General features: G+C 38.7%; 1 protein-coding gene across 2 annotated transcripts in view; it reads left to right on the forward strand.

Annotated features, from left to right (window-relative positions):
* The window catches only part of LOC100651020 (suppressor of lurcher protein 1), a 514,096-nt gene that overhangs the window by 79,244 nt on the left and 409,052 nt on the right, over nt 1-25,800 (forward strand). The gene's annotated exons all lie outside the window — the stretch shown is intronic.

Here is a 25,800-nt window from a genome sequence, read left to right on the forward strand (position 1 = left end):
GAAGTTTTTCACCAATACTATTGCCGTATGTATCCCGATATTCCTTTATTGCTATGTATCAATCGATCGAGACACGTTTAATTAAAACATTTGAAAGTCATTAATACGATCGACACAGTTCAATTTACTTTTCATCGATTTCATAAAACGTACCGTCATTGATTTATCTTTAAAAAAATGATAAAAGACGCTTCTTCTCTCGTTTCTCTGTCTAATATCTACGAAGGAGAAAGCTCTGATATATATTATTTCGAAATATTATTTCTAGGTAAGATGATCCCAGCTCTCGGCCCATTCTTGCAATTGTACGGGATAATATGTTCAATTATTCTAGTTGGCAGTAAAGGCAACTCAATGCTGCTTTTTCTATTGAGGTACTTCAATAATGGCAAAATCGTTACTGCTTAGTAGTTTCCCCTGTTCTGGGTACGTACAATACTCCTGTGTGTGGAGAAAGTTCTATTATCGGAAAGGAAACTCAGTATTCATGAATCGCTTGTATACGATACAATACTTTAATGGCTAAATTGTTTTGTCAGAACAAACGTTTTTACGGAAAGTTCGAGTGGAAAAGTGTGGGACATACGATATGGATTGTTATTAAGATAATCCATTCGATATATCTACTCTGTAGGGAGTTTCACAAACAGCCATCCTTTCTATTTAATCAATATCCCGGATATTGGTACAGACCAACTGTCTTTTTAATTTTCTCCCGTCATGCATGTTGGCTTTGATATTCTACATGTGGCCATCGAATATCTTTGTTTTCGCGTATTGTGTCTGTACAATAATATTCTATCTCAGCGTTTTATTTCGTAACTGCAAGCTTAAACGCACGAATGAAATTCAGTGGCTAATGATTTGACGACAATGACTCTTTTATTTACGCTATAGGAGTGTAAACGAATTTGATGTACCGACAAACGACAGATCGCCTTTCAGTTTGCAATGCTCTTCCCGGTTATTTGTTCGCATTCTCTTCTCTACTCGTTCGCCATGTGTAGTTTCAAAATTTCGTCCTCTTTGTTCCAATCACCTTTCATTCGGTTCGCGCAACTGGCAATATTTTTTAAGATTAAATTGTCACGCGTTGCGCATATAAAAAATTCACGGATTTATAACCCGCTTGAAGTCGAATATCGATAATCGAAGAAACTAGCAACGTGGACGTTGAAATTATTTAACGTCCAGCTAAGCCACGTACTTGTGTGTTCGTTGTTCGCGAAGAACAGTGAAATAAACGTATAATAAGAAATCACATACGCCTCACACGATTGCGGTACGCGAACCAGGCAATCTTCTCAGTTGCATCAAGAGGCAGTGGCCTCGTTTGCTGGCCGAATCACGTCTGATTCCGTAAATATGGACGCATCCCTGCGTTTATATCAGAACTTGCGCACGTCCTTGTGATTCAGGAAGATATCGGACCGTAATTTCTGTTCCCCATCTCGATAATACTCGCCGCGGCACGTGCGATGAGAATGGCGTGGCAATAAGGAATATCTCGCGACGGTTGCTCCTGAAGAGGAAAAAAGGGGGCAAGGCGGTTTGGAAGACGACGTGTAACCAGCGACCGGCTCCCCGTGGAAACGGCGCGAAGTAATAACGCGAGAGGGAGAGAGAGAGAGAAAGAGAGGGAGAGAGATTCGGGCATGCCAGATTTATCGTGGCAACACATAGCAGTGACGTGACGGGAACGGCAACGAGGCCCAACGACAGCTGGTACGCGCTCTCTTCCTCGCATATATTTGACGTATGTTACTACGAACGTGTAACTTGCTTATACCGGGAGACACAGAACGAGACTCGTAGAAAATCCTCCAAAAGATAAAGTGGTATAAAGTCGCAGGGCATATGAACAAGAGTTGCCGCTTTACTTATTTGTATCGAACCACTGCATGGATTTCGTACGGTGGAGGGAAAGAGGGTTCTAGAGAATACAGGCGCGGAGATGTTAGAAATTGAGAAGAAAACGCGCGCTCTTAGCAAGTGGCTGTTTCAGAGTGTGAACATAGGGAACTTAATAACAAGGAAGATAACAGATATTTAAAATATAAGGAGGAAATAGCGATTGTTGTATAAATGAAACTACTATAAAGCAATTTGTGTATTATAAATCTGTTATAATTAGACCGCGGTTAGTTATGCAGATTCATATTTTTATTAATATAACCAACGTAATGGGACTTGGGAAGAAAATTGTTTTATCTATTAAATATTGTAAAATGTTCTGTACCTTGGATATTCCGTATATTCTCTTTGGTCTATAATCGGCCCATATGTAGACTGGATCTCGGAATATAGGCTCGTATTAATTGAAATCTGTCCGTCGAAACGAATTTTATTTATAATGCCATAATTATATTATGTTGATCAACTTTCTTTATTAATTAAAGTCGTATAACATCTACTGGAAAAATAGTCGAATGTTACTTACTCATTCCCGGAACATTACGCTCCTAGAAGCAATTCGAGCGCTGTCTCGTCCGCTAGATCATTGACCTATACTACTGCGCGCCACCGCGACAGACAATACTTTCATTCTAGACGATACAATGCTCGCGCTCGCACCGTTCCTCCAATACCTGACATGGTTCAAGAAAGCATTGCCTCGCAGACACATCATCGCATGCTGACAAATCGCAAATGGTTGTACAAGCGCAAGTAGGTCGCAGAATGATTTCACCACGAAAATACTTTCTACCACGTTGGACATCGGCGACGATAAAATCGATACGTTCACACCGCCATCGAGTAGCGTCTATTCCCAATGACGAACTATTTGCAACGCGGTGAAACAGTTGAAAACGCGAAAAATCGTGTCGTTACCATAAAAATCTGTGCATCGAGGAACGAAATGGAAAAAAGAGAAATTTCCGAGCGATATACGCGGTCAGTCGGTTCGTAATGAATATCTGGCGTCGTGTGAATTCAATTTCAGGGATCGCCGACGAATTCGAGATTGACCGACTCTCGCTGGAAATAAGCTCGCGGAAAATACAATCCGGAATAATTTATTTGGAAAATTGTCGAATGTTCGATACTTAAAGTATATTGTTTCTAACGTCGAATAGATATCACTGTAAAGTTGGCTCTGTTCCGAAGTAAAAGGAAACTAGTCGTTTAACACGTTGACTGCCACGTAAATTTTATATATCGTTCCCTGGAAGTCGCGGTAAATACACGCCATAACATTTAATTTTTGCCAAATATTATATTGTATCTGCGCACTTTTTCTCTCACAGTGTTATCTTAGCTATTCACATCGTTGGAAATTTTTTAGCCCACGTAATTTATCTAATTCTTATCAGGTTAAAAGTTTAGTAACTTATTACTTTCACTTACAGAATACTGTAGAAAACGTAAACGAATATCAGTCGTACTGAAATAATTTAATTGCGCGTTACTATAGTGTACGGTTTAATGCTACTTGCAGTCCAACTTCCACTAAAGTAATTAAAGTTCCACGAGGCTTTCATAAGAGCATCGTATTCAACGTAGGTGTCAAAATCGAGATAGATGGGAGATATTAGCTCTTGATATTTCGATGGTATGTGTGATCACGTACGAATAAATAGGGTCAACTGTAGAATGTAAATGCAGAATGTAATTTACATGTAGACGACAAGTGTCGTAACACGATCGAATATTGTAGCGTTTTGAAGCGGAAGAACTAGAACAGATGGTGCCTTGTGTCACAAAAATATCTTCAAATAAATACAATTTAGTTAGATTAAACAGAATTACAAATGAAATCAAATGAATTGAGTAAATGATAAAAAAATTTATTATCCCTTTTGTCTTTCACTACCTAATTACGATAATGCAAGGAACGGACTTCCATTCAAATAAATTCTTTTTTGCAGAAATTCCTCATTTCATATGAAATCTAATAAATACTCAGAGTGAGTGAGACAAAGAGAGAGAGAGAGAGATAGGAGGGGAGAAAATTCCCCTACGCTCCTATTATTATCTAACCTATTTCATCTAATTTCAGTACTACCAATAATTTACAACTATTATATTGTATAACTCATGATTATTGTATAATATTCCATTTTCATTCAATTAAATGTTACTACTGTTATTAAACTAATGAATAAATATTATGTCGTATCGTGTGCAGCATATCCAAAATACGTTCTTTGAACTTTCAGCATCGATTGAAAGTAAATAGAAGATATCGCATTTATTATTTACATTATTACGTATAGGTGAAATTTAGAGCCAAGTGTCGCTTGTCATCAAGATATCGTTAATCACGGATGAAAATTACTTCGAAATCCTCTTCGTGTAATCGTGTACAGTAGAAGATTAGAATCTCGTGCGACAGGTTTGATCAACACTGCATGAAACTTTGTTAACCATTGCGATTTGGCCATTCGGCAGAGATATTCTCCATATCCTATCACATAGAATCCCTTGACTTTAATTGATGAGCTGTAGAACCATAATTTCGGTAGAAATTCTAGCTTGAGAAATTTCGCGCACTAATTTTGTTTCTTTTGCTATTTTTATATACAGTTCAAATATTATTAGAACACTTCTTCATTCCCTTAAATTTGTTTATCTCGCTCGAATGAAATATCCATTTCTAACCAATTATCGGAGATCCTTCTGATAAAATTAAAAAGCGATTTTTATGCATTTATTCTGATGTAATTGGTCTCCCTTGGTATTAAATGAAAAATCCTTTCAAAGAATATAATATTTTAACTCTTTTTATAAGAAGCTCATAACGATATTAAACATCAATTTTTAATTGGATTTACCTTCAACTGATGCAGAATTCTTGCCAAAGAGAATCCTATCTTTCAAGCTATTATACAATTACGGTCTTCCCGTATCATTGAATTACTCTCCTGAACAATTTCCAGAAAGCGGATATAGGTAGATAATCTAAGTATTGATGTATAACGGAGACTTTTAACGAAATTTTGTACTGTTTAAATTTTAGATAAAAGCCAAAGAGAATCTTTCTTCTATCGCAAACGTTAAAAGAAGTTTAATAAAATTTATAAGTAATTATGACAAGAGAAAATGCTTTTCTCTGTATTTCTAAGGCTTATAAATGATATATTTGCAATAATAAACTAAGCAACATTTTTTCGGCTCTCATGTATTATTAGATACTGCAATGCAAGCGAATGTGTATGTGCTTTTGTGTAAGGTTTGCTCCAGCTCTTTCAAGTTACTGCGGTTTCATAAATAGCATATTTGTAACCTTATTAAAAGGTTAAAAGAGTATTGAATTCTCGGGATAAAAGTGATATCGCTATATTCCATTCGCCTGAGATGAAAAGGAAGTATAACTTATTTTCACGGTTTTTAAGGCTGCGTTGATTTGGGGCATCGAGTGTGATTCCAAACGCTTGGAAATCGCGACCTTTATCAATAAACGTGACGTATTTCAAGACGAATATTCCTTCGACAGAATAACTGTTTTTTTAATAGTTCGGAATATTTTTATTTGATAGAAGATAAGAAATATTAATTGCCGGAAATTTAACGTCTTTTTACGAATGAAAGTATGAATGAAAATTTGAGAAGTGATGTAATACTTTAACGTTAATTTTAATAATTCGTAGTCTCGGCGATTCGTTAGTGGCTAACAATGATATTTTTTCTCACTGATATTCAGGTTAGATCTTGTTATCATTTTTAAATATGGTAATTCTAAATTCTAGCTTATCTTACGTACGTTTAAAGCCATTTACGTTGTTTAAACCACTGTAAATCAAAATTGTTATCTTCAAAACGCAGATATATTACGAGAGAAAAAAATCCAACTTGGTAAACGAATACCTATTGGAAAAGAAAAGAGATGCATTCATAAGTTTTTTCATACTTCCTCTTATATTTTGTATATTTTACAATCACAAGTCAGGCACAATGCAGAAAGATCTATATGCTGCGAAAAGTAGTTTCATTCCAATAAAGTGAACTCTTAAATAATAATACAACTCCACACCACAGCTCTTCCACTTCCGCAAGTTTAGATGCCCACGATAAAAGAACTTCGGTTTCTTCTGTGCTCGTTAATTTCGTGCGAACTTCTTCGCTTGGCAGTTGTCTGAAATAAAAGAAAAGAAGAAGTAGAAGTGGAAGAAGGGGAAGACTTTCTCCGAAGCAGTATGATCCAAAAACCGAACACGTTTCCAACTATCCTTCTATCTTCTATCGATCGAAACATGTATCCGCAATTACAGCCGATAGACGAGCACGCATTCTACGATGCACAGGGAAACAATGCCACTTCGTCGAATACTTGCTGATTCGAAACTATTTTGCGCAATCTTCTCGAGTATATTTGCGTCGATCCTCGTAAGCGGGTACTCGCGAAACTTTCTTCGACGAGGGGTGGTGAATCGATGCTAGGAAAATCAAAAGGTACTCGTGAGATTTGGTCTGGTCTAGTGGGCAAAGGGAGAGAATTCTCCAGCATTTGAGAATCGACCTTGCTACGTTCAACGCGAATCTCGACGCACCGGCTCTCCTCATTAACGAAAGAGGTTAATCGAAATGCGGGCAATCGTACAACCGGTCATTTCAAGCTGGCTAGCTTCGTTGGCCGTTCCATGGAATCCAGCTCTATCGCAACCAAGTTCATTAATACGACGCCCTTTGCACGTCTGTCACGGATTTGACGCGAGCGTGTCGTTCAAGTAGAATCGCTTTGAGTAATTGTCTGTCGTCGTTTCTATACCGTCGGAGTCAAAAGTGACTATACATTCTGTAAAAATGAGATTCATATAATATCGACCTATTGCACGTATGGTGTGCGTACGAGTAGATCACGCGTTGTGAGAATAAAATGACGAACGATTATTTCCCACGTAATTAATGGCCATAGTTCTCGACGTGTTCTCACGACCTTGCGCAGATAACTTCTTGTTCGGTAAGTGGAGAATCTGGCGGCGTGCCGTTTCTCCTCGAAACGGGCAAGAAATTTGGCGCGGTTGAATTTCTGTCTGTGGTCGGTCACGTGGTGAGATTGGTGTTCCCTTGGAATGAGTAGCTATATGCTGTAGTTTGGTAATCTGTCGTTGAAACTATTAATTACTTGGAGTAAAGTAACGTAGTATATGTATTTACAATAAGGAAATAAAATAAAGGAAAGGCGATAGAATAACGATTGGCAAAAAGAAATAATAAATGGCTCGTTATACAAAGGGTATGATAAATAATTTTTACTGTATTATGTAAAACTATTACTACACTTCGAATAGGAAAATTGTAGATCAAGCATCGGATGTGTTCTCTCGGAAAGTTACATGGTACAGCTTGTTTATAAATAATTCAAAAATGTATATAGGTACATGGCGAGTATTCGCAAAAAAATTTTTCAGATTGCAAATAGCCTCGCGTGTACCAATGCATATACAAAAAAAAAGAAAAAAAATTTATACGTGTCGCGAACATTCACATAAAAGTCTATATATTTTACGAATAACCAATAAAAGGTTTCATGTAAATATGAATGTTTGCAAAAAAATCTACAAATACCACAAATACCACAAATATCCATAGAAAACTTTACACCATGCACTGACTGGCGATAAAACACGATATATCGATCGTATTTGCCCGCAGACGTGACGCATTCACATGATATACTGTATTTCTTACAACATACTTTTGCTGATATGCAGTCTCATATAAAATTTCGACTACTGTTTACCCAACTGTATGCGTATTTTTATCATATATTCTTGTGTAAATTCGAACCGATACGAACTGTATCTTTTCTTAGCACATCGAAAATAGTTATCCCCGTTACATAGATAAATAGTTTATAGGATGTCTTTGCAAATAACGACCGGCGATAATATATTTCCATCTTATTTTCTCTGGCTTAGTTCTAGAAATTAGGAAGTTAGAGCCCTCTTTCGCGTTTTAATATAGTTCGCGCACACATAAGATATAACATTTTAGCTACTTTTAAACGGCCGTGCATGTGTGCACTTAAAACATTTACCGTGTGTGTGATTACTCTTTTTTTCTTTCCCTTTGACTTAACTGTTCGGCCTTTGTACGATCGGTCGAAAGTTCCCATACATTTTTTCACTTTGCGACCTCTTTTCAGCGAGTTAATTAACTTAATAAAGTAGCCGTTTAAAAGAGGAAAGTACGTTAATTGAATTCGTAAAAATGATTGACACCACTCGGACTCACACATGTTTTAATATTAATTCATAACATTCAATTATGTTAATCTATTTCAATCCGTTTGTGATTCGAGTTTTTCGAAGACGACGCCTCGAACAAAGAAAATTTATTTTATATTTTCGACTTATCTTATCGTGTAGAATCACTCCCATCTTATTCGGACCATCATCGCCGAGACGCTCTATAACGACGATAGGAGATAATAACAGATATTTCAGAAATTGTGTAAGTGATCTGTCTCGTGTGTAGAGTCCAGCTCATCCTAAATTCCCTCGTCCATCTAGCGTAATCCAAAACTTTTTAAATGGGAAAACCTTAAAAAGTAATAAAGAAGTTTTCAATAACAAAAAACGAGCAATGTTATAGCGGTTGGAAAACTACTTGGAAGATGATAATGGATCCTAGACAATCAAGGAAATTGCCTTACAGAGTAACACAGAGATAAACGTTTATTCTCTTTGTAAAAACTTCGTACGTGTTTACTTGAAACCAATAGAACATTTCTGTAAATCTAATAAAATAATTGAACGGCGAACAATACGAACTGTGCACTGCGACATACGCAAACGTTGAACGTTCGAACGTGCGTTTATTGACAGGGAACCTAACACGTAACGTGCATGTCGCGATACAATGCTTATCAGGCCATTCATCGTGATGTTTAATCAATACGAAACGAGTTTTCGAGGCTGTTCGGTATTCGCGGCCGAAAGGACCACGTGAAAAATTTCATGCAATTTTCCAATGGGATAATTCCTATTGTCACTGGAAACAAAATGCTTCATCCGTTCTGTTAGTGAACACTTCGTGGAACATTAATTGGAAATAATTGTACACGGAACGAGACGAAATAAAAGGAAGTGAAATATATTTCGCGGACGTTTCTGTTAATATTTGCGTTAATTTAGCAAAAGGCTTTTATCATTGTTGAACGTAATTACAAAAACGCAACCACCGATTTTGTCAAAATTCAATCTAGTAATAGATGCTTCTTCGGTTCTTCAATGCCTTTGCAGTTTGCTTTAATGTAGAAATTACTTGTCCCGTAAATGAAACGCCAGAAATTAAGTACTCGTATCTATGAAGATAAAAGTAACGACGATTCTTCAAGAGATGATATACACGCTGAGGGAAAAATTATAATGTACATGTGACGTAGATAATAATACACTATAATAACACACTCATACCTTTAGACTATAGTAGGATTTCATACTTCGTTAGAGCTGCTAAGAAGATTACGGAAATTGCGATATCACCGGTTCGATATGCTTCCTTTTCTAATAGATGCATAATTATTACTTCGCGTGTACCTGTTGCTTTGAGAATCATTTCAAACAAAAGTATTTAGATTAACGAAACTGAATAATCTTCCTTCAGTTTGTTCATAGTTTTCAAAATTTACATTATCGGCTATTTCCAGAAATCATTATATTTCCGTACTCACTGTGTTATTTTACAACTAGATAAGATTTTATTTATAGAATTTCTACCTCGTATGATTCGGAAACGCAAATTTTATTCGCTTAACCACAAATCCCACCAAATAAACGCTTCTATCTCTACCCTTTTCACAATTCGCAGTACATACGTTTAAAAAAGGTATAACAACATATCCCACGAAATAATACGAAGCAACGATTCGCAAACTGACATATTGGTATACGCACGTGGTACAAGATTTCACTTGGATTCCAGCCAGCACGTAATATCGCTCGAGATTCTTGGTCTCTTCCTAACGTGCAACAAATAATCGCGTAGGAAGCTTCAGAGATGAGGGATACTAGGCTTAACCGTACTAATGGTGATCCTAATTTGCAGTACTCGCGAAGGTAGTTGGGGTACGCGTGGATGGTCACCGAGCGATATAACCGAGCAGTCGATCCATCATATTGGTCAATCTATCGCCGAATGGTCCCAGCGAGGTCGTTTTATCGTACGACCTATCCAATCCGTCGAATCTCACCGTGAAAGGGGACGAGCGTTCGCGGACTACCACCCGGGACGTGGCGAAGTCGCAATCGCACGCCCTCCACCACCATCGCTACTCTCACTTTACCACCACATGTACGAATCCGATTCTATTTATTCGTGCACGATGCAGCTTCGTATAATTGATACATAGCCGGCTAGCAGCTGACCAAGCGACCGCTTTCCGATGCGAGCAAACGGCTGAAAAATATTGTTAGGCCAGCGATAATACCGCAGTGTATCACGGCCGTGACATGGCCCGACGATTTATGCTTTAAGAACGTCCACAACACCTCTCTTAATATTGCTATCCGGGGCTTTTTTCAAGTCCCTGGTGAAGACAAGCCTACATACGCACTTTTACTTTTGCAGTAAATGAGATTTCTATGCTGCACGTGTACAAGAAATTTCTATCATTTTTAAAGATTTACAGTTTTGATATTACGATAAATGACGATGTTTCAGCGTTGTGATAAATGATAGGGAAAGTTGAGAAACGAGTTTATTATCTGCGAGTTAATTATTTTAAGAATCGAAAGCAGAACTATCTCGTATTTGGCAGCTTTTCTTATTTTTCTGTTATTTTACACGCGGAGTACATCGAAATCAAGCGTGTCGTTCATACCTCTCGATGTTGTTCGCTACTCTTCGATTTTCCGTATCTACATCTTACACAGATTTTCTTTAGCCTTCGGAATTTTCTTGAATTGGCTTCGTATCGGCAAGTATGATATACGATATCTGCTGTACACCTCTACCTAGCGGTTTCTTCCAAGTTTCAACTACCTTATTACTTTTGTTGTAAGAGTAATATAGGGAAAGTAGCTCTATATTATCTTCAGGTAGAATAAATTATTTACAAATAATTGTTTATTTAACTGTTTGAGCAATCGAAGAAGTTCTTCGTTCTTACGAACTTCCGATTCTTCGTCTTCGATGGACTTTCGCGTTACGTCCGAAATCTTTTAGATCGAAACAAAACAGAGCAGAAGTGCGATTTGCCAAGTTATATTGTACGCATATATATACCCCAAAGGGGCGTTTTTTCTCGTTAACGTTGAACGTCAGTTTGATTGCATTTCCCGACCAAGCATTGTTCGTTGACTGGCGAAAATGATTTTTCGGTAGAAGCAATATTTTGATTCCGATTTAAATGCAAACGAAATTGAACGTTGCGGCTATTCATAGATGTTACGAAGACGTTCCCACAGGGAGATGGACTTTCCGACATTCGGGAATTAAGATGAAAAAAGTTGAATGTTTTTCCATGCAACTTTGCCGACTTAATGTTGCCGATGATATCGGAATAACAACGAAGAGAACGTGATAGACTCGGATATTATTCTTCATCCATTACTCCGCGTAATAACGTCGGTAACTTTCTTCTGAAAATTGGAAAGGAATAGGAGAATTTATAGAATAGTAGAATAATACGAAGAGAATCTTTCCCATTCTCTTGATATTAATCCCTGCACTCGGAGAATTCAATGTATTTTTTTGAACGTTCTGCCAGAGAATTTATAGTGCTGATTTATAGTGTCCTACTACCGCATCGATTCGACTGACAGATGATAACAAACTTATTGCAACAATTATAACGAAGACATTATAACGTCAACTTGTATAATGGTAAGAAGATATATAAGTAACAATTGCCACGCGAAACGCGCTTTATCGCAGAAAGGTGAGCCGAAGCTGTCGAAGCACAACGATACCTTCTAGGCCTTCGCGAACAATTTCGTCGGAGCCGATGTTCGTTACATACGTACGTATACATCGGCGGATTTTCATAGTAACCGCCGGGTATCGGCAGGATAATAGTCGAATTGTACACTTTGCCCATTATGATCTGGCCGGGAGCAGACCAAAGCCGAGTATTTATGTAATGCGGCTGTGTCGCAGTAATGCATGCATTGCACGTCCGTCGACACGGGGTTACAGAGCGTGTTAATTACTGCGTGGTCGTTACGCGTCATAAATTAATATTTCAATTACGATTTCGCTAATGCCATATACCCTCGGTTCGATCCACATATTTCGATTCGGAAACACGTGCGAACTCGCCGAGACTCTAACCGGTGTATACAAGTCGAATAACGCGTACAAAGGGGCATGAGGCGACTGGTAGTGAAAAAATAAGAAGAAAATATAGAATACAATTTAGTTTAGTTTTCGCGAAAATCGAGCTCGAACATCTTGCCAAGTATATACTTGAATTTGTTTAATTACCGGCTGAATATGAATAAGGTTACTTATTCTGCGTGCGAAAATAGGCTTCATTTTCAAGAAGAGTTTGAATATGTTTAGTTAGGAATCAGCCTAATTCTCTGAAACAAAACGTCTTGCGAACAAATATCACGCTACATTTTCGACTCAGTTTCGCGTGTACAGTAATCTCCTACCAAAACGTTTATTCACACATATTCGGTAATTAGCCAAATTCAAGTATACTTGACAAATTTTCCAGCTCGATTTTCTCGAAAAGGGAACTTCGTACGAACAAATTTTATACCATATTTTTTGCTTATTTTTTTATAAAGGATCATCTCACGCTCGCTTGTACATGTTATTCGGCCATATCCTGTATACATCGCCCAACGAGCTCCTATTGTCGGCTCGGCGCGTGGGTTGTGAAGAATCGTTCGTTTTTACCCCTTTTTGTTTGGCAGCGGTGTTTTTATTGCACTGGATATCCACGATATCGACTGACCTTACGGTGAACGGCACTCGAAGGAATTGCGTGCAACTGTTTGAAATGCCGATGCTATTCGGCCGCGGGTGCTGTCGAAATAAACAACCGCACGATGCCGCGGAACTTATTGATTAAATTATATATACCAGCAAGCGCGAAAGATAGCTGGGAAATAAATTATCTGGCTCGAGCCGCTGGTGTATCGCGAAATTCTTTTACATTTGTCCGTAATTATATACGGAATGGGTAATTCGTAAGAATTTCGTAAGAAAGAATTTGCTGAAACACGAAAAAGGAAGAAAATGTGATTATCTCTTTATTTCATGCTTTGTTGTCGACATAATTTGAAATTTTGTCATTTGTGGATAAATTGTACAGGATATGCTGCAACTTCGGTCTATTATTACTTTGTTATAAGGATGTGCTTGAGGACGCGTCCTAAAACTTTTGACTAGAGCTTCAACGAGGAAAATTTTTAACATTAGTTAAAGCGAAGGGTCCGAAAAACGTCCGAAGCATCGTGCTTCAGAACGAGAATTGTCTGACACAGTTCCCGTAACGAGAGATTTGTTTTGCCCATCGAGACTGTTAAACCAGAGCAATGGGCACTAGATACAGGTCTCAGTTTGAGGTATTCATTGCGGGTAACGGGCTCGCTAGTTTCGTGTGAAAGGAACAACAAAGTTCTACAGCCAATTATAAACCAGATGTAACGGACTTCTATAGCAAGATATACGTAGTTACGTTTCGAAGCCACTCGTTGGTTACACTTCGTCATCAGATATAAATGTACGAGACTCCTTTGTTCTAAGCAGACAATTTGGGTGCACCGACGAAAACACGCGAAGACGCTTCTGTCGTGTCTTGAACGTCTGACATTTTATCTTCTCTTACATGCAATGGATAAAGGTACAGGAAATTGATGATTCGAACTTGTAGTCGCACGATATTTTTAATAACGAAGGAAAAATAAACTAAAAAATTTACTTTGAAACTCTTGCCATCATCCATCCCGCATTCAACAAAGCTGTAATCAAGAGTATCCGTTGATCTTTCTGTGGCTACCAATTTTTGGAGAACAGCATACACTTTGTAACAGGCAATCGTGGCTCCTTCGGATCGAACATTGTCGATCGTGCGACGCCACAACTACATATCCACTCCGATATTACGTGAAAAGTTTTCCGCTCGAGAGCACCGCTGTACAAAATGCAGGAAATATCTGGATGGTCCATAGAGGACGCTGTCCACTGGTTCAGTCAATATCTGTCTTTAACCCTAGAACGGTTGGGTGATTCAGAGAAACATAAACTATTGAACTGCATCTCCGGAGCTCGCTGTTGCAAATGTATTCTGTCAATATTAAACGTAGTGAAGAATGGACGCTTCGAATTTTGATGTAGCCGCTGGAAGCCTGTGCAGCTCTACTACATGTAGATTAAGCATTTATGAGAGGATGCCATTGTATTCGTTGTCCATTTGACAGTGGACAATACGGAGCGAATTGATTTATCGGATGTCTTTTTTCACGTACTATCTCTTCTTCGACTGTCGCTGGAGCAAAAATATGAAAGTTAGTTTTACGCGTGGCTATTTAAATTATCAAGTTACATCTTTAATTTTATAAATGATTTAGAATTTCCAAAAGAATTAATTACTCTATATCATTGCCACCGTAACAGAAATTTGATAAAAATTACGTTTATGTAATATAATTGTGGTCAATGACAAATTATTTACGTATCGATGTTGTAGATAGATAACTGTTGATACATAGAATGCCTCTATTACGTACGTTCGAAAAACGTTAATTTCTCGAGTCGACATTTATCCCTTCGAAAATTTGTACACCGTAAGGATGTTTGTACAATTCTTGGCAGACATATTTTCTTGTAAATATTGAACGAAACGAGTTATAGATCCGTACATCGGTGGTACCGATAAAAATACGTAAAAGCGTTACTTATTTCCTCGTAATTCCAAACAGTCAACTAAGTGCACTTTATTTATACAGACGAATTAATACATTTCCTATGTTTTCCCAGAATTCAAACATACTTTCAGCTTCGCTGCAGTTTACACTGAACGAAACGGGCACAAAGTGGCGTATTCGTAAACAAACACGGAAACGATAAACGGCCATGTGGAGCGTGATCAACCGTGTTCGATCTTTACGAAACGCGCAATCTTTGCTTTTTATTTAAACGTGCGCCTCGTGTTTTGCAATTCAAATATACTTAACATTTGCATCGTAGCGGGGGAGAGGGGGAAAACAGTGCGGAAAAACCATGAAATATGAGGGACTGTGCCGGGTTCGTGTAACTTTCGCCGGGCCGCGACGTGGCGCAACCGATCGTGTGAAACGGAAGCGTCGCGGCTACAGTGTAATTTCGGATTCATGAATAAATATCTTCCCAATGGTGCCACCGTGTATGTTCGTGGCTGGGGGGAAAAAAAACACACACCCACACATCCAAAATAACGAAGAAAAATATATCCGACCCGTTGAACGTCGCGCGCAAATCCCAACCAATAGAAGAAAAAACAGTAGTGCTCCCCGACGTATAAATTTTTCCTAATCTGTGGATAGTGGATAGTGTGACCACCTGCTCCTAGATTGATGATCTCTGCATGCCGCGAACTCTGTCAAACGAACGCTTCGTTCTGCCGCAGATTCGATTCGCGAAGAATTAGTCGGCGTTGTTACGCGATGCAATTCACACAGGCGCAGAAATACGCGAATTTTCGACTTTTAGCGAAACTAGGTAAAGGAATACCGTTTTTTCTACCGTGTATATAAGAATTTTCGTCTCGACTTATACTTTGAGTTAGAAAAATTTACCAAATGTCCAGCTGGGCAAATTGTAAAGTACGAATTAAGTAATAAAAAAGAAACTTATACTTGACTAAGACTCGTTTCGAGATCGAAAATCGCAAAGCGACTAGTCTTTTTTTGTTGTTTCGTCCTGTCTGATGAAGAAATTGCAAATATTTGTAAAAGTTCATATTTTTATAACGATAATTAGAAAAATAGAACCTAGATAGCAGATTGTATTAGCTACTCGATATTATAGCGAGTACTATATTTCCGATACTTTCTGTTATCTACATACGTGTTTCATAAATGCATAAAAATTCGCAGTATATCGATAACTAATTCTCAAGGTAGTCAGTCGGGATGCGAGTCTTGACCTGTGGACTCCAGACTGATCACTGGCGATGACTCGTTTTCGACAATAGGGTGTCATTTTTGCGTGCACAGTAATATGTCATTATCATCGGTCTACGTAATATCGTTCGCCCCGCTAAATTTTTCTTTGTCTTCTTCTGCCCGAGTAGTTTCGAACGATACCGTGAAGCACTGAATAACAATGTGCAATCGCGATTAAGGCCGGAAGGCTATTGTTTACGAAACAAATAACAAGTCTTTCTTCTTTTTATTTCTCTTCCTCGTTTTATTGTTTCTTTCTCTTTCTTTTCTTTTTTTTAACTTTTGTTGGTGCCACAGTTGCCGAAATAAATGCGGTCAAGCAAACCGTGGCGGAAGTATAGTGCATCGCCGTTCACTTTTTTTTTTTTTTGTTTTTGCCAAAACAATTGAACCTGTCCGGCAATATCATAAATTTCACGAGAGATTTTTATATACAGTTTTGGCTCTTTATCGCGTTCAGTCGGCCAGATCCTCGCGTGATTCCAGTGTCCATTTCCTTCGTCCTTTTTCGTCTGAACGATTTATAGACGCGGTACGTTGCAACCTGTGTGACGTTAAATAGGTGAAATAGGCTAATAACTGGATATTGAAATTTGTTGGACTGAATATACACCTGTTAATATCACCTATTCGTACTTTTACGCAGATTATGAATGTCGATTTATTTACCGATGTCAGAAAGTTCCTTGTTACATATTTTCACTATTGTAATTGTAACTGTTAATATTTAGAAATTTTGTTTAAACGTAGTACAACTTTCCAATCTTATATCTCGAGTAACGCACTAATACAAAATTATGTAATTTCACGAAGAATATATGTATACATCATAAAAGAACATGATAAAATAAAAGCAGCAAAAGATATTAAGATATTGTTCTATTTCTATATTTCTAATTTCAACTGAACGTATTAAAACTTCGTCACATTGCCAGTGTGAACAATTCGATTATGAAATTCAAATATCTCACGTGCGTCCGTTCTGTAAAAAAGCAATTATTATATATAGCTATATGCAATTATAATTTGCCACATAAGGTGTCCTCTTGAGTGAATCAAATCTCAAAGTAACAACAAACGATCCAAATAAAGCACTGGTCTGAACAACGAGACAATCGAACTAAACAGCGGAGCGATCGAAATTCGATCAGCTAAAACGTGCTTTCCTGGCTCGACCGAAAGGAAGGTGATCTGAGCAAACGACCGGGGACAAATAAGTAAAACAAGCAGAGGCCGCAATAGTAATCGGCCTGCGACCGACGTAGGGAAGTTAATTAAAGGTAAACGTTTCCGAAAGTCTTCGAGGTCTTCGCTCAGCAACGAGAATAACAGCGATTTCTCCTGGCATTAGTATGCGTGCAACGATACGTTGCAAGAGTGTCGCGCGAATTTTCTCGGTAATTCGAGCGGACTGTACAGTGAAAAATGTCCAAGAATAATCGTCGAGAGCAGATGTTACGGAAACGGCAGTGTCGAAGGATCGTGGCGAAAGGTTTGATCTCGTAAAAACGGCACGTGGCAAGAAGGTGCACGGAATAGGGGAGGTATTATTCTCAATTTATCTCGCGCCCACTTAGCCTCGTCTATTTCGTGGCATCGATTCTCAAAGGAATAGTCGTGGCAGCTGCTCTGAATCGATACCTCGGCGAACGTGCCTCAGCTTTTTGCCAGTCTTACGCTTCTTCGCCGCTTCACGATACGTCACGGTCTTCTCGCTGTTATATCCACCGAAATTTTCAAGTTTCATCCCGATCCCGGGTAATGAAATAGATGCTCGTTGGGATCCTGCCAAGAGAGGATTCGCCGGAAAATTGTTCGTTATTCCGTTTACCACCTTTCGGATGTTTCCGGAAAGGAAGGTAGCTTATCTCAGGCCAGATAACCTAACAGGAACTATTTCAAGATTTATTCGACAAGTTGGATCGAGATTCGTGTAATTTCTTTCTCTAATCGCGAGCTACGTAACTACCACGCTCTTTTATGAAGTCACGTAATCGTGAATAGAAGACTTTGCAAGCGTAAGGAAATTTACGCGATGGTTTCATGTGCAATTTTGTTTTGTTAGGGATATGAGAAAGTGTACAATCGTCCAATTTTGTTTTTATACGAATCTGTTTCTATACGGTTTCGATTTTATCTGATTCTTTTTTTTTTACGCGATTTAATTTCAGCGAACATTGTTAAAACGATATTATTTAAGATCGTTCTGCTTGAATTTACGCTATAATTTTGTTCCCTCGAATAATTTCTGAGTAATTTAAAAAGAAACAAACAATTTATGTTTTCGTAGATTATTCTACTTTAATGTTGTATGTTTTATTTTATGCTATGTTTATTTTCGTGGTTCGTTATCGGCATTGAATTTTAATCAAAATTTTATGTTGTACGTTTCTTCTACGTCATCAAATGCTTCTTTATTCGATTGTTTTCTTTGATTCTCACATTGCGATTAACGCGACACATTATTCTTGCCGCATTTTGCCTTTCGTACATACGAGTGTTAAAAGCACATTGCCGTAATCGCATTGAAATCCCTCAACTAGCAATTATCCGCGTAATAATTTCCGTTTTATGCTTATAGTTCATAACATTCATAATCCAAATTGAATGTCTTCCAATGAATTAAATTCAAACATTTTCCACCTCCAGCGAATGTATTTATGTTACGCGACGTGAAATGAGCATGCTAATTATATCAACAAGTATAATGCAGCAAAATGCGCAGAGATAACTTACATACGATCATTTTCATTTTTATTTGTACGCGACACGATTCTATGGATACAGCTTCTCGTTGCAGGACAATGCAATTAACATTCCCCACGCCTGCCGCATCGATACGGTCATTGATTAACGAAAATATGCTCGCCTCGTGCAAATAACCAAGGGGTAGATATCGCCGCCGCGTCGCGTCAATAATTACTTCCATACGTCTCTCTACTTCATTTAAGCAGAGACGAACTGCACACTCTGCTAATCGATCAATTACAGAGTCGATAACAATGTAAGTAGTATTTAACAACGAATTAATTTCCCCGTTCCGAGGCTTGCAAATAATAGAGAGTCGAGTCCGAGTCAACAACGAAACTGCATTCACCGTAATTGCACGATACGGATCAGGCGTTTCGAATCGCGTGTATACTTACCTTCTGGAAACTGAAACTCATCGGGCTCTAGTGGGTTTTCGGGGCTCGATTTCATTCGTCATGCTCATATCTCCGGAGTATGTAATACTGCAACGATCGCATTGTATCGTATTTCGATCACTGGAGATAGCAATCAGTGTTGGGTGTCGTTGACTGACGACTTGCAAGATCGTTTGACAGATCCAGTATACAATTACCTTACAACGTATAGTCGCAGAACCTTTGTTCGTGTTACCTTCGTAGTCGATGTGCTCCGCAGGAATGTAGGTGGAAATATAGATTGTAGGTTCTTCGTTTCAAACTTTTATTGAAACACGATACAAACGCCGTATATAGTTTCCTTGTTAGCCTGGTGTTTTACTTTTCGAGCTGATATTCCTCTCTTGAGCTCCACTTTCCTTCTTCCCTGCACCCTGCAGCCTTTTTTCTTTTCCCTCTTTCTCTTTCTCTTTATCCATCAGCCTTTAACAGAAGCTTTTCTATGTTCACGGGGTAATCGCGTGATCTGAGAGTAGCGCGAAGCTTTCAGCGGATGTCTGGCTCCGCTGCATCGCGCGAGGGATTTCGAACCGGAGATAGATAAGCTGCTTCATCACGCCAACTTTGACTACGCCCATTTATGACGCTCGCGTGTCAAGCAATGACAAAAGTCGTGACCAGCATCAAGACTTCCAATGTTATCCCGAATGGAACTGGTAGCCGAGCGGGACTTGTTACGCGAACTGACGTTGCTCCGATATTATCGTCGAGTGTATCGCCGTTCTGTCTACTTTCCGTGAACGTCCGTTGCATACTAATTACCAGGCATTCTAGTGGTCTAACAGCAACGAAGATCTATTATATATAAGAACATAGGGTATTTTCTAAACGCGTGACTTGCCGAAGCTGATTCCTCCGCTCGTTCTTCCGCATTCACGCATTCTCGCTCATATTTTTCACACCACGCCCATTTCAAATGCCGCATTCGTCTCAACAGGGCATCGGTGTCTTCCGCAAGTCTACAGTGAAAACACGCCGATTTCGCGAGTCGTGGGATCACTCAGCTTGCGGTATCAGTCGACGATCTTGAAAAGTCAATTCGTCGCTAGCTAGTTGCTAGCGCTGCGATCGACCGCTAAGTGATTTCTAGTGTCTTCTCCGAACTTGGTAATATGTTTCGAAGCTTATGTACGCCGGCCCGGTTTGTACATAACCATGTACCGACTAGACTATCAGCGGGCAAGATCTGGCTGGCGCGGATCGGCGCGCTAGTATCAGCGATCCGTGAATCACCTGCGAGAGTTCTCGAGCTACGATATAATGCTCGTGGGATCGCGGCGGCTCTCGCGGAGAACGGAAAGAGATTGCAGAGATACAAACCGTGGCCACCAGCTGTGGGCGTCTTAATGCGACTGTGCTGCCTCGTAAATTACTTGGAGAGAGAGAGAGAGAGAGAGAGAGAGAGAGAGAGAGAGAGAGAGAGAACCGTGGCGAAGTCATACGAAAAAGATAGCTTCGAACTTGGATAACGCCTTCCGGGAATTAATATCGTGGTTTATTGTGGCGTCGAATGGGTCAACCATCCGTTTATTGGAATCGCGTTTTACATGTTGCCACCTCGTAGAAACTTTAACGAGCAAAGTTTTATGTTATGTGCGTGGATCTTACTCCATTTATGTAGGTCGTATCCCGATTTATATTATGTTTCTGTTTACGATGGTAATTAGAAGATTATGATCGCGCGATACATTGAATAAACGCAATAATATTGATACGAATAAACCTGATTCTTTTCCGGTTGTTTTCCCTTTAAGATTCGAAATGCACGTTCCTATGTTTGTTTCAAAACTATCTTTGCTCTCTGTTTTTAATCTGATAATTAAGTATGACAATTTACTTGACGGCACGCCAGAATCGCTACGCGATCACACGTAGAATTTTCGACTCGAGCACCCTTCTTTATTTCCTTTTATTCATCTGATTGACTGCATAACATTGATTCAGAGATGGAGATATCTTGCCAGATCCATTTGTCTCTTACTTTTTGTACAGATACATGCCTCTGTGACTCGCTAGATTTCCTCTGGTAATGAATGACTTTTAAAACGATAGTCGTGAAGTTATAAATCCAACGTAGAACGTATCCCCTTGAAACAAAAGACCTAGTTTATGAACATCATTATCACCCATTAAATTTATGTCATAAAGAAAATTGATAGACACCACATACTGTATCCTTTTTTTAAATGCTTGCACTTTCTCAGAGGAGCAGCCCACTTTTTGCCCATTAGCCTTACATGTCATTCGGTTATAAATAGCACCGGCTAGAAAATCCTCGAGTCAGCACGACTGAACGTGACCAAACAATGATCTTCCCCGGCGATTTTACAGCAGCTTACAGGGAAAAATGAACAATTAAGAGACTATGCTCTCTACCGTATTATTTACTTTTCTTTATATATATGTAAGTCACCGCATGTGCGATATATCTCCTATTAGTACGTAATATAGTGTGAAAATTAATTAAAAATTTTCGATATTCTATCCTCGCGGTTTATTTATGGGAATTGTTGAGGTTCACTGATAGAAGAACGAGTGGATGAATTTGTAATAGAAAAATATATTGAAATATATAAAGGTACAAGTATACATATAATGTATAAGTACAAGTATAGTGTATAACATATGCTGGACCAGATCCTCACTCTTGCAGTGTTACAATACAATAGAAGAAGCCATGATAGGGAGCACGTTCATATATTTACAGCAAAGGACATTACCAAAAAGTTAATCTTTTAATTCTAGCTGAAGGCTACAAGAAACAGCAAATCTAATTATAGCTCTTTTGTTTCTAGACCTCGTAACCCAAAACATATTTTATATTCGAGGGTACAATAACATGGACCTCTCCTTATTTAGAATTTTTTGTTTCACTAAATTCTATCCTCATCGTAACAGCGGTCTCCAGGCCACGAATATACAAAAGTAAAGATTTTTTTTTATTATCATTTAATTTATACTTTACAATTTACCCAGCTGGATATTTGGTAAATAAAAGTAAAGATGTAAAAAGTAAAGATGAAAATAATTGCGTTTATTCGTGAACATTATTTTTCTTAAACATTCCAATTCTTTACTTCAAGGCAAAGCTGGAATTTCAAATGATGAATTCTTTTATAAATATGCTAAAAAGTCGACTTTTTCATATCGTATATTCCATCAATTTCTCCTTTTATGTAGCTACTAAGTATACGTTTCATAAAACAGGGACGGCTTACCCGTAGTAATATGATTTATCGCGAGGCACAACCACTACTTCTCCACAATTGATCATTTTGACTGACTGTCGAACGGGAGTCGACCTTTCAGCAAAGTCGACCTTTAAACAAAGCCTTGGGGAACGTCGATGGCAGACAGGTGGGATCACAGAGTGCGCTTTGAAATTCGCCGTGCGAAACGAAAAGAGCGTGGGTCGCGACGTTGATAAATTCCGGGCGGCGTATATTTTATAACGCGGGAGTACGCGTCTCCTGTTCATATTTGATGCGTCAAAGCGAGCGGAGATGTCGCTGAATGGATCGCGAGTCGGGGCAAACGCGATCGTGCAGGTACAGCCGAGGTGTAACTGCGTCGCGTTTTAGTGGCAAGAGGGTTCGCAAGAGGCGGCGGAAGAAAGACCAAAGTGAAGGCAAGAAAATAGAGGAAACGAGAAAATAAAGAGGAACGGCGACGGGTAAAGAGATGCGAGAACATAGGGACGAAGGAAAAGAGGAGAGCGCGCAGCCGTCATTAAGCAAAGCGCGAAAGAAGAGAAGCCAAATTAGGAACTCGGTTTTTGCTAATTTACTGAAACTCTTCTGAAACTGTACGGCTACGAAGCACGATTAATACGCGTCACCTGAAACGCGACATCCGCCGTATTGCACGAATCCTTCCTATTCGGTGTTTTTCGAGCAATTGATCTATCGATGGGCTTGAGTATCTTGCACAGGTGGGTTCGAAGATTGACCACCTAGATTCGATCCTCCTGCAAGTACAGTGGTGGACAAAAGTAAGGGTAAGCCGAAACATTCAACGTACAAAAACATTCTGTTTAGAAAGTAGTATTATGTTTAACAAGAAGCATTAAATTATGGATATATGTAATTTATATGTATAGTATCGTGGACAGCTTAAAATATCGGGTGAACCATAAACAATGTTGTGAGAAAGCCTAAGTGCCGACAGGCCAAAAGGGTCTGGAAACTTCAATGGACCGAGCGGCCTACCAATGTGTTGTCGGTCCTTCAGTCGAATAGTTACGCGGAAGAAGACCTACGTGACCATGACCGCGGAAGGTTGCGGAACACGTACGTGGTGGGGCTATGAGAAAAGACAAAGGGATGCTTAAAGAAGAAAGACGAATTAACAGGCAGTCGTTAACTAAGAGTCGAGTTGCGAGGAGTCGAGAGTTGAATTGCCAAGTTGTTATGAGTTGTGAACTATTAGTTGTGAGTTGTGAATGATCTATTTAGTTGTGTTACTTATAGCACATTACTGTATTTAGTTCATGTTAAATAACCATCGTTTAATACATTGTAAATAGACCTATCTATCAATAAACTTATCATTTAGGATAGAAATCATTGGAAACCCTGATTTCTAATATTTCTGAATAAACAAATCCTATATATATATATGAGTGCTATCAATATGGTAAAAAATGTTTAGTACAAAGTCACTAGCGATGTAGTGTAGCTATTATAGACAAGTATGAATTTTAAATCTTCTGTCCGCCACTGTATTTCGAAAAGTTTTGTATAACATTTTCCATACGACGACGAACGATTATCATCAGGAAACAAAATTCGTTTTTGATTCATTAATGTTAATCATTTCTGTACCAATACCATTTGCAATTTTTGTTGTTGTTGGCTAAGTTTCAGTAGGCATAGTTTGATTTTATTTTAGACATTCAAAGTGCAAAATAAGACATGCTACAACGAACGAACCGTTATATCTCATGAGTCGTATTCGAAACTTCCGAAGCGAACCTTGGATGATTGGTTTTGGATCGTGTTTGTAAGTACACACTGATCTTGATCCTGTCACTAATCGATCGATCCTATTAGAATAGGATTCTTCTAAGTCGGCACGCTGAGATTTAATCGTGTTCTCTTGAACGAATTGTACGCTTTGTAATGGATCACGTTCGCGGAAATAATCAACGGAACTGCGCTCTCCAACTGATCGACGCGAACTAATCGCAGAGACGGTCGGTGATATTGTTGCGGATAAATTATTGCACCCGTATCGACGAGCCTTCGTAATGACCCACATTTCGTGGGTCGCACCAAAGCGGCCTTCTATCTTGCTCGACCGGTATACAGTTGATAACACTGGACCATGAACTTTGATAGGGTTTTTCTGGCTTATCCGATAACTATCTTATACGAACCACAATGAAAATCGATAAACTGATAGAGAAATATTGTTCGACGGAGTAATATCATGGAAGAGAAATGCGGAGACGAGAACTATCGGCTTATTAAACGTTCGAAGATTAAGAAACTATTACGTGTAATTCATCGATCAAATCGAATGTCGTCTGAAGCGTTCTTTTTGTTGATATTGGCAAAATATTAATCGCAAGTCTTCGTCTTAAAAATGTTTAAGAGCTGTACATGACATTCAAACCTCGTTCAAAGATACCTCGTAGATAATTATCGTCTTGATGTAATCGCTATATGTTTGGAAAGACATTTCATACGGTTGTTGATTCTCGTACATCCTTCCGATCATTTCCGATCCAGTTGTATTTGTCAATCATTAAAAGGTATCTGTACACTTTGAAGAAAATATGAAGAAGGTATTGTTAGTATACATGATATCTCGATTTGACTGGATGTCAAACATCTTCTCACAGTATCAAAATCCTTTTTGCTCGCTAAAGAAAAGCAAGAATTTCGAAGAGGTAAAGTTAAGACTGTAGAAATAGAAAAGTACGTAATTTGTATTTAGTTTATATTTTATTTAGTACTTAAAACCAAAGAAGACTGCTTAATAATAATAATAATAATAATTCAAGCGTCACTCAGTTATTTAACTGTAAAAGCATCCGATTTCCCGCACCCTTTGTCGATTCGTCTGCAAAGCAAAGACGTTGAGCCTGCTTTAGTCTAGCTAAGGTAGAAGAAAATGGTGCAACAGGAAATTAAATCGCTGTTGCGATGCGAGCTTAACGCTTTGACAGATAACGGAAATTCTTTCGTAGCTTCGTTCCCAGAGATTATTGACTTGGATCGTTGGACGCCATCTCTAAATAGGAAATGCAACCGCCGGTCCAACCTGGCTAACGCGACTTCTCGCGATCGATCATTAACCACTGAACCATCTGTCCGGGCAATCAGTGATTTTGTTGCTGAAAGTTTCGCAGAAAAGTTACGGGTCTCTTGCGGTACGTTTCCTCACAGAGAAGTCAAACTTTAATTTGATTCTTCGAGATTGACGTAGGGTCGATTCTATACTCGTGGCGAGGGTATAAGAGCGGGGGATAAGATCGATGGGAAAAGTGACGAGTTCATTTTGGGAATAAGAAAAGTTTTGGACTTTGGACCGAAGCGTTACTTTCGGCATACTGTCAGATGGTG

The sequence above is a fragment of the Bombus terrestris genome, chromosome 15 (assembly GCF_910591885.1).
Source record: "Bombus terrestris chromosome 15, iyBomTerr1.2, whole genome shotgun sequence".
Taxonomy (NCBI): Eukaryota; Metazoa; Arthropoda; class Insecta; order Hymenoptera; family Apidae; genus Bombus; species Bombus terrestris.